Here is an 11,077-nt window from a genome sequence, read left to right on the forward strand (position 1 = left end):
ATGGAGCCTTCATGTACACATGAGTAGTCCTAACCCCAATTGCAGCCCTTCTCCTTTCTCTGGATTAAGGAGGGTGGGGAGATGAAGCTGAATGTTCTAAGCTTCGGATTATGGCTTGGTCTTTCTGGTGGCCAGTCCCCATCCAGAAGCCTTCCCCCTCCCAGAGTCACTTCTTTAAAACAAAAATTTGCTTCTGCTGTAAGTTTTTGGAGCTTTCTGCCAAATATATATGTATTCTATTATTTGACATCAGTAAGAAAGTAATAATATTAGTCCAAATGCATAAAATTATGAACATTAAAATAATGACTATAAAGCATTAATAACTGGAATGTACATTGTAATCACTATACGATGACTTTAGACTTTGATGAATATTGTAGATGTCATTTTTCATGAAAAAAAAAACCAGTCCATAACTCCTGTTTTCATGCTATTTGCTCTATTTTTGAATTAACTATTGAACCATGGAAAATGGCAGCTGAGTATTTCACACTGGGTATGATCTTCCTGGTCCAGATTTTCCCTGGAAATCTACTGGAGTTCTACATCTTATGTCATCATTATTTCCCGTTACTGCAGTGGAACTAAGGGCGTGTTTGAGAAGTTTTCCTCAGTCATCTGAATGTACTCAAGTGTTGGTTATTCCTTGTAGTGTTATCTCAGACACCTTGGTAGCTTTTGGCTTGAAACATCATCTCAAAAAAAAAAAAAAAAAAAAAACATCATCTCCATGATTTTGGATGCAGACTCATTTTCTAGTTTCACAGAGAGTCCAGAATTGTGTCCATTGGCAATTCTGGCCCCTTAAGTGTCTTCCAGGCCATCATCATCAGTTCTAGGATCTCCAGGTGACAGGCAAAGCATTAAGTTATGGTTCCACATTCCATTAGTCTTTCCAGTATCCTCTGCTGGATCCTACAGGAGCTGTAAATATCACAGTTGCTATGTATGTGTGTGACAAGATCAATAAATACATCACAAACACTGTAAATATTGGAACCTCTTCTGCTGTATTTTGTGGTAAACACATAGATTTGCTGTGTATGCAGCATCCAGAGGTACCCCAGATGTTTTGTGTGTAGGACTTATTCTGGTTGTCATTCTGTGCACTTACAAGCAGTGGGGGGCCAACACCTTCATAGGAACAGTATCTCACCTAGATCTTCCCTTGAGATAACAGCTACTAACTCAAACATTCTTGTCCTAGGGAGCACCTTTGTAACTTTTTATACCCTCTCTGCCATCATTGTAATTATTCTCTTTCATTAGACTACCTGGTAGCAAGTGAACAACTTGGCCTTTATCATTTATGTTTCCCATCTGTCAGCCCCTTTATTCTCTTGGGTGATGACCACTGTGTCCTAGGTCCTTCTATCCTGGAGGAATTACAGAACTTCCTCATCTCATGAGAAAAATGTAGTCTGTTTTTCTCCATATCAGTCATTTATATGTTCACACCTCACAGAGTGTTATGTACAATTACAGGTCAGCCACATTGTAGGTAAAATTGTGAATAACATAGGGAATCTATTTCAGTAATTATAAATTATAGCTGTACAATGAATCCTTTTCTAATTATCCACAGAATTATGTTGTGTTAATGGTCCCAGTAGATAAGGTCAGAGTCCAATCAGTAATGAAACAGTTTCTCCTAAAGTAGAGATATACAAGTTACACTTGAATGTATATCTTTCAATATAAGATATATTTCTCTAATATATACCTGGGCGTGCGGTTTTGAAGACCGTTACACAAAGATTATTAACATTTTTGATGGTCCTTCAACAAACTGGCACTCCTGTTGGTCAGTGCCAAATCTCTACATCAAGCACAAGTGGAGCTTTCATGTACACATGAGTAGCTTCAAGCACAAGTGTTAAAACCTGCCACACTAGGTCCTGCCCTCATGCAACCTCAGGAGGGGAGAAAATCCGTTAGCAGTTCATGGTTAAGACCCACAAGATCCCTAGAATCATGAACAAAACTACAGCTATCTTTAATATATGCTTAACTGAAATAGAGGCTTCTTACTCAAATGCCCTGCTTAGGGACAAGAATCATCACACCTGCGTCAGAGGATACTGCTCCACCAGGACAGGTCTGTGCCCTATGTGATGGTCCAGACTAAGATAAGGTTTCCACTACCTACATCCCTATGGGAGCATCAGGTCAGTCTCACTGGGACACACTCTCCAATATCAGGGACTCTGGGATATATGGGGATGTCCTGTGTAAACTGTAGAATTTGAATCTGTTTCCATCTCAGAAGTAGAAGTGAGTCATCCAGGATCTTCTCCTACTTCCATAGAAGTCTCTTGTGGTACCCAGATGAAAGTCCCTTTGTTCCTCACTGTACTAAAGAACACTGAGCAAGTGTAGAGATGCAAACAGATAGAAACTGATTATTTCCATGGCAATTGGTTATTAGAAAAACAGACGAAGAATCATGATCCATAATATCTAGAAATTTTTAGGTTAGAACCAATGGATACATGGTTGAATTCAGGATTGTGGAGTCAATTTGAGGAAGAGGTGGTACACATGGGATTTTGTTTCAGTGTACCACCTCACCAGAACGTGAGTTCTGGTGTCACCTGCGATGAGTCCTCCCTGGACCAAAGACTTTTTAGTAGCTGTAGCATTTATTTTGCATTCTTGTTAAAATTAAAAAGTTTTCGGGACGATTGGGTGGTTCAGTGGTTGAGTGTCTGCCTTTGGCTCAGGGCATGATTCCAGAACCCTGGGATCGAGTCCCGTGTCAGGCTCCCTACATGGAGCCTGCTTCTCCCTCTGCCTATGTCTCTTCCTCTCTCTCTCTCTCTCTCTCTCATGAATAAATAAATCTTAAAAAAAAAAAAGTTTTCTAATTGTCCTAGAAAATGTCAAGCATTTATGTTAACTTGCTTTTTCTTTTATTTTCTAAACTAGGAAAGAGACAAAATTGATTAAAATAATGTGAACTCAGTGTATTGAATTTCTTTGAGCAGGCTTAGGAATGACAGAGCTGGAAGTAGAGTCAGGGATATCAGGGCCTACAACCAGCTTCCTCCCTAGGCCAAACCAGATCCACCCCCCTTCTGAGGCTGTGTGCAGCTCTGGCCTGGCCTGGCTCTGGATCTCCTCCACTCTCAGGACAGATTAGAGGAGATCCGATTCTGAGTGGCTCTTCCTTTCATCTCTCCAGGGCTGGTGCTCACAATTACCAAAACCCAGAATCCAATGAATGGGCAAAGGACCCTATATTTTCGTGCCTTCATTTCTGTTTTTTTTTTTTTTTTCATTTCTGTTTTTATCATTACGTTGTGTGCTTCACCAGCCTTCCACCCAGAATCCTGTTTTCTATTCCTGCAGATTCAATAGTTCAGTAGTTGTTAAGTAACAAAACATAAATATATGTATACGTTATGACGTGATTAAAACAATCTAGCTAATTAACATGCCCATGCCCTCATAGTGTTAGAAGTTTTTATTTCTGATTTTTAAATTAATTTTTGTTGAGAACATTGACGATATACTCTCTTAGCAAATATCAAGTGTAATAGACCTAGAATAATGTGCAGTCACCACGCTGTACTTCAGATCTCCAGAATTTATTCCTCCTTCATAAATGAGATTTTGCACCATTTGACCAACGCCTCCCACTTTGCACTCTGCCATGTCCTAGCATCACAATTCTATTCTGCTTTTAGAAGCTCAACTTTATTAGACTAGAGATAAAATTGAGATAAAACAGTATTTGCAATTTTGTGTGGCTTATTCCATTTATCCTCCAGGCTCATCAACTTTGTCCAAAATGGACTAATGTCTTCTTTCTTCCGTTTCTTCTTTTTGAAAGACTGAATGGTGCACATATATGTATTATATTCTATGATATATGTATTTTATATCTTGATATTACATAATCCATATATGTCATATTTTCCTTAACCACTCCTCATAGAAAGCAGGAAAACAACAGGAAGATGACACTCCCTGTTTGCTAAAATAACTAAATTTAAGAAAAAAAGAAAATTTTAGGAACACCTGGGTGGCTCAGTGGTTGAGCATCTGCCTTAGGCTCAGGGAGTGATCCCAGTCCAGGGATCCAGTCCCACATCGGGCTCCCTGTGAGGAGCCTGCTTCTCTCTGCCTATGTCTCTGCCTCTCTCTGTGTCTCTCATGAATAAATAAATAAAATGTTTTAAAAAATTTTATTAACACTAATGTGTAGGAATTAAAATAGTCCTACATTGCTGATGAGTATGAATAAAGTATAGGAAAACTGGCATTTACTTTATAAAGTGAAACATTTTCTATCCTGTTAAAAAAATGTAAACAAAAGAATGAAAACTCTAATCTCTTCCTTTCTGTATTTTTCCATTCATCCATATTGCACTCCTATAGTTTACAAACATTTTGGGGAGGGGGCTGGGTACAGTATACTTTATCCATGGTACATGATAAAGTAGAGTTCCCTCAGCCCCTCTTCTTCTTCAGTGGGTCTGGGATGGTAACTGGGAGTCAGAAGATTCTCTGTGTTGGGGGATGACTCAGTGCAAGGACTCCCCAGCAGCTGAGGGCTTCTCTCTTCCTCTTGCTCTTTTTCAGGTTGGTGGTCCAGGGGGTTCTTAGTCCTTGGAGGCCATACAGACCATAAGGTTTGGCTACAGGTGCTGTAGCCAAATTCATTGTTATACCATGAAATGAGCTTGACAGGGTGGTCATTGAGAGCAATGCCAACCCCAGCATTGAAGGTAGAAGAGTGGGTGTCCCTGTGAAAGTCTCAGGAGACAAGTTGGTCCTCAGTGTAGCTGGGAATGCCCTTGAGCTGGCCATCTGATGTCTGCTTCACTACCTTCTTGATGTCATCATATTTGGAAGCTTTCTCCAGGCAGCAGGTCAGATCCATGACTGAACATTGGGGTTGGAGGACACAGAAGGCCATGCCAATGAACTTTCCACTCAGCCTCAGCTCAGGGATGTCCTTGCACTGCTGGTAGAAGTAGGAGTAATGTACTGGGCAAACCCTCAGCCATCATATCAGTTTCCCTAAGAAGTCATCCATGGTCATCTGAGTAGCAGTGATGGCATACATAGCCTGTGGTCATGAGTCCCTCCATGATGCCAGAGTTTTCATGGATGACCTTGGCCAGAGGGTCCAAACAGCTTGTGGTACAGGAGACATTGCTGAGAATCTTGAGGGAGTTGTCATATTTCTCATGTTTCATGCCTGTCACACGTGAGGGCATCAGCAGAAGGGGCAGAGATGAAGACCCACTTTGGCTCACCATTCATGTATGCCCCAGCCATCTCCATGATGATGAACACCCCAGTGGATTCTACAACATGCTTAGTAGCAGCATCACCCAATTTGATATTGGTGGAATCACACTACTGGAAGATGGAGATGGGGTTTCCATTGATAATAAGTTTCTCATTCTCAGCCTTGACTATGCTATGAAATTGGCCATGGATGGAATCATACTGAAACATGTAGACTATGTAGTTGAGGTCAATAAATGGGTTATTGGTGGCCACAATATCCATTTTGCCAGAGTTAAAAGCAGCCCTAGTGACCAGGTGCTCAATTGGTCAAATCTGTTTACTCCACCCTTCACCATTGTGTCTTGGGGGCACAGCTGGCACTACCAGAAGACATGGCTGTCTATTGATTGAGGAGGAGTGGAGAGCCACAAACATTTATTTTTAATTGATAGGGAAACAGGAGGCAAGGCAGATAGGTGGGGCCCAGTATGTACATCTTTATGGTTATTATAGGACACCTAGAGCTCAGCTCGCAGGATGTTATGGGGATTAAATTACATCATATATATGAGGTCTTCATAACTTCCATGTGAACAGAGAGCACTCAATATTGCAGTAATCAATGTACACATGTCATTTTCCACATAGAGACTTGCTCAGACATTAATGTATTCACTAGCCTTTCTGCAAATTTTAAAGTGCTATGAAAACATGTGGTCACAAAAAAAAAAAAAAAAGGAAAGCATGTGGTCCTTCAAGATGATTATGGTGATCTTTGCTGGGAACCCACAGTAAACTCAAAACAGAGAAAAGTAAATAGTAGACTCTTTCTTGGGAACTCACCTGGAGTTGTTGGGTTGACATAAGATGGTGGATGTGGAGGGCTCAAGTGTGTTGTGACTGCATTCTCTAGTGTCTAGTTTAGTGTCACTAAATGTGGAGCAACATCAGCACTAACAAGGAACCTGTGAAAGATGCCAATTATCTGATCCCATTCCAAGCCTACAGAATCACCATTTCTTCAATGGGACCTAGAATACAAAGTGATTTCTATGCATATTGAAGCTTGAAAGCACATCATTGCTTATTAGCGTGGGTTTACAGTAAAGATGCCACAGTGAGTTTTAAGAACCACCCTCACCTGGGCCCTCTGCCAGAGTCTATTATAAGAGCAGCAGTGCTGCTTTAACTGTGTGCTCCAGGTGATTTTCAGATAGGCCAGAGTGAAGCACAGGATTCACAGACATACTTGTGAGAGCTGAGCCCAGCTTTCAGTTGAAGAGAAAACTATCAGACGGTTTGGACTTGGAAGGGGCAGGTCAGTGCAGCCCAGGTTCCTCATGCTGTGGCAGGATTTGTGGCTGTCTGTGGGAAGGGAGGGCATCTGATACCAGGAAGGAGAAACTCACATGTAAGTGTCCACAGAGGAGTTCCTTTTTTCTGAATCTTTCTTGTGACAAAGGAGAGGGCATCTTTTTGTGCATTTCAAGATCCTTCTGCCTCTGAGCTAGCTGATAACAGCAGGTGAAGAGGCCTTGCTGAGTGAGGCCTTTGGAAGCTTACATGTGTGATTTCTTTACATAATATCACCTGAGAAAGAAACCTAGAAGGGAAAGGAGAGGAAGAAATGACTCTCAGGTAAATTTTGTCTTGACTGAGCTCAGGGATGGTGTCTTCATTTTTTACTGAAAGGCCATCTATTTAGAACTTGCAGATTATTACTTCTCTATCTCTGGTGGTTCTGCCTAGTAAACTTGTTTTAGACTACTATTTATTATTTTAAGAATAGTAAAAAAAAAAAAAAAAAAGCCCTTTAGGATGTTCCTCTCTTACATCCCTGGGGCTGTGTCTCCATTTTCTCCAGCCAGGCTTTCTATGCAGCATGAAGAATTCCTACCTTGAAACCTGCAACTATTGAAAATATTTCCTTTGCTAGATCAACAAGGGGATGTGTTGATACCCATGATTCTCACCTGGGGATGGGTTGGGTTTCAGGACCCCAATGAAGGAGGGGAATACATGATATTTAGATTCTGTCTGGGTGTGGTCTGAGTTTATGGAAACTAGATGAACATGAACAAACAAACCAGATGGCTTATGTGCCCAGAATAAGTCAAAGTTCTGAAAAAGAGGGGCACCAGGGTGGCTCAGTGGTTGAGCATCTGCCTTTGGCTCGGCATGATCCCAGAGTCCCGAATTGGGCTCCCTGCATGGAGCCTGCTTCTGTCTCTGTCTATGTCTCTGCCTCTCTCTCTGTGTCTCTCATGAATAAATAAATAAAATCTTAAAAATAAAAAAGTTCTGAAAAAGCCTTGCTGTCTAGACTGCTTTAATGAAAGACTTAATGTTTGAAATACATTAAAGATTACAGGACATGGGAGCAATCTGTGGCTTGAAATTTCATAAAGCTGTATATTTTTATGATTGGTATCATCAGATGATTTGTTTTGTGAATTTTATCCCAACAATGAGGAGTCCTACATGCTTCAGGTCATTGATACCAATTTGTCTTGTTGCATCTGATGTTATCTTTGTTCATTTGGTTCAGGGTTTTTCTGCCAGATTCCTGTGGAAAATGAAAGCTCTCATCTTTCTTTACTGGAGATCCTGGCCTTTGCAAATAAATGTTCTAAATGGTCTTTGGTTTAATGAGTTTCCATTTTATTCTGTACACGGTCACAGATATTCTCTCCTTTATTAGTTTTTTTTATTTTCAGCAAAAGAAAAGTACCATGTAATTACTGTATATTCAATTGTCTTGAAATTCTATAGTGTAACTCAGCACCAATGACAAATGACATTATTTTAAGGAACTAATCATGCATTTGTTGGTGTAAGGAAGGAAGCAGTCATGATGCTTTATCTTGACTTTATCCTTGTCTTTCCCTAAGGTTATCTGTAACTTCACTTTACATTAGTGATAATTCTAGAAACTAAGTGGCATAGAATATTGTTGCCCACATCTTAAAATCAGATATCTGTTTCTTATTTCTGATTCAGTAGTACTTGGAAATAGAGTTTAGGAGCTGAATATTGAAAATGCTTCCTAAGTATTCTAATGAGGCCATCAGAAAACAGCATTTTGAGAAATAATTTTCTATATTCTTCTGTAATATGCTCTCTTCTTTACTGAGCATAGTATTGGATTTTAAACTGTAAATTCTCCAGCAAGAGTCATGTTTCTTTTTTCTTGTCCATAGATCTTGCTGTCTCTAGTTTGAATCTGGTCAACCTCGTTGGAAAAGTAAAGAGCCCTGGCACATGAAGAGAAAGGAGATCATAGTCGCACACCCAGGTAGGTGGGAATGAATGAAGCAGATGACACAGGTGAAGGCCAAAAGTCAAAGGAGAAAATTTGATTTTAAAATGTGGTTTTACGAAGTTCTACTTGAATGTAAAGATTCTGGAAGCCTAGGTTTAATTCTCTGTGGTCACAGATGGACATTTCCTGTCTCACTCTTCACATGCTCCTACATCCTCTAAGGACTAACCTTCTTTCTGTTCTAGAGTCTTCTTTGGCATTCACAGTAAAATCTAAAAGCCTCCCATGGCCAGTAAGAGTCTATGATCCTATTAATGTTCCAATGCTTTTGGGGACATGAGAAAAATCTGTACACATAAGGAGTTTCAAAGTGGAGGCCCCAGTGTGATTTACTCCTTTCCCATTTTGGGGTGCACTTATCTTTTGGAGACACACACAAAACCTGGTACATCAAGATTGTGGGCTAGACTGACCTTCCCCTACCAAATCTTAGGCAAAGTAGCCTTCCCCATGGAGGCTTTCCCATTGAACAGACTCTGGGCTCCATCCTCAGAAATGTACCCGGGAGCCTTAGTGTTTACTTTGGCCTCACAGTGTAATAATTTACTTCGTTAAGATCTAATTGGTGCTAGGCCCCATCAAGGGATCTTTGTGGTTAGCATACTGGACATGATAGTTTTAAAACCTACACTGGAGATCGCAACACGAATCGGTAGCTGAGAACTAATTTTCAAACATCATTAAAACTTCATGTATAATCAGGGGATCCCTGGGTGGCTCAGTGGTTTAGTGCCTGTCTTCAGCCCAGGGTATGATCCTGAAGACTCGGATCGAGTCCCACATCGGGCTCCCTGCATGGAGCCTACTTCTCCCTCTGCCTGTGTCTTTGCCTCTCTCTCTCTCTCTCTCTCTCTCATTCTCTCTCTCTCTCTCTCTCTCATAAATAAATAAAATCTAAAAAAAAAAAAAACTTCATGTATATACAAACTATGTGAGGTTCCCATTAAGGACAGATTCTGGGGGCCTTCTGGTCTGATATCTTGGTTCCCTAGGTGTGGATAAAGCCCATTAATGTGTATTTATAACAGCCATTGAGGTCACCATCTTCAGACTTCATTTCCAGTAGCATTAAGGTAGAGAAAGCAGAAGAGCCCCCGAGTCCCTTATACAAAACTGTCCATTCTCAACATTAATGCCGTCAATCCCACTGATAAGTAGTAACAGCTTCTAGAAAGATGATCTCTGCTCATCCCCTGCAATATACAAAGGGACTAGATAAGGCAGTGGTATCTGAGCAAAGCTGCTTGGGATAAATAATATGCACTCATTCCTGAAAGAAAGGTTTATTGAGCATCTACTACATGTTCCAGGTATATGTGGATGCATTGGATATGTGTCCAGGACACTGTGGTGGGAATCTTACATACAATATGCATGTTAATCATTCTAAAGCCCTGGGAATTGGGTACTATAGGCTCATTTTCTCCTGGATGATTTGGGTGCTGGGTGTGCCTCCTTGGGAGTAAAGATTCCTTCTCTTATTTTTCATGATTACTAATCTTAAAAATAATGTTGGATGTGATGTCACAAATATAGAGAGAAGACTGGGAGTAAGTGTGGATTAGAGGCTCTGAGGATAATTTGATGGACCATCATTTGCATTTATGTATTTGTTAATTTTAATTAACTGTGGACTGTCCATGGACATCTCAAGAATGGAAAGCAGTATGGTATGTGTTACCTTGGAAGCACTGGTTTGACCAGAAATACAAAACTATCTTTTTTGCTCTGCTTTATCTGAGTCTGAACCTTGGGAAAGTGTAAATACCAGTTTAGGCCACCCAGCAGGTGGAGCTGCTAGGAACTCTGTTCTTTGAGTTGTTATAACAAGGGAGGCGCAGGGACTGGCAATGGAGCTTGGTGAGCAATTTTGTGGTCTAAGAGGTCTGGTTTTTTTTCTTTTTCTTTTTCTTTTTTTTTTTTTAAGATTTATTTTATTTATTCATGATAGAGAGAGAGAGAGAGAGAGAGAGAGGCAGAGGCATAGGCAGAGACACAGGAAGAGGGAGAAGCAGGCTCCATGCAGGGAGCACAACGTGGGACTTGATCCCAGGACTCCAGGATCGTGCCCTGGGCCAAAGGCAGGCACCAAACCGCTGAGCCACCCAAGGATCCCCTGTTTTTTCTCTTTAAATGTTTTATTTATTTATTCATGAAAGACCCGGAGAGAGACAGGCAAAAACCTAGGCAGACAGAGAATCAGGCTCCTCTCAGGGAGTCTGACGCAGGACTCAATCCCAGGACCCCGGATCATGCCCTGAGCTGAAGGCAGATGCTCAGTTGCTGAGCCACCCAGGCATCCCATCTTTAAAAATATATAAATATATTTTACATATTATATATTATATATTAAGCCTGAAGCAAGGCTTAATCTCACAACCCTGAGATCATGACCTGAGAGAAATCAAGAGCTGGTGTCCTGACCAAATCCATCTTTAAAGAAAAATTGGATTTGATTCTTACCCTTATGAAGGGATTCATCTGCCTCCTGTGTATAAACCTGAAATT

The 11,077-nt window shown here is 40.7% G+C and overlaps 1 pseudogene; it reads right to left on the reverse strand.

Annotated features, from left to right (window-relative positions):
* Window positions 1–4,426: 4,426 nt before the first annotated feature.
* On the reverse strand, window positions 4,427–5,603 carry LOC140607854 (glyceraldehyde-3-phosphate dehydrogenase-like; annotated as a pseudogene).
* Window positions 5,604–11,077: the final 5,474 nt, after the last annotated feature.

Source organism: Canis lupus, chromosome 1 (genome assembly GCF_048164855.1).
Source record: "Canis lupus baileyi chromosome 1, mCanLup2.hap1, whole genome shotgun sequence".
Lineage (NCBI taxonomy): Eukaryota > Metazoa > Chordata > Mammalia > Carnivora > Canidae > Canis > Canis lupus.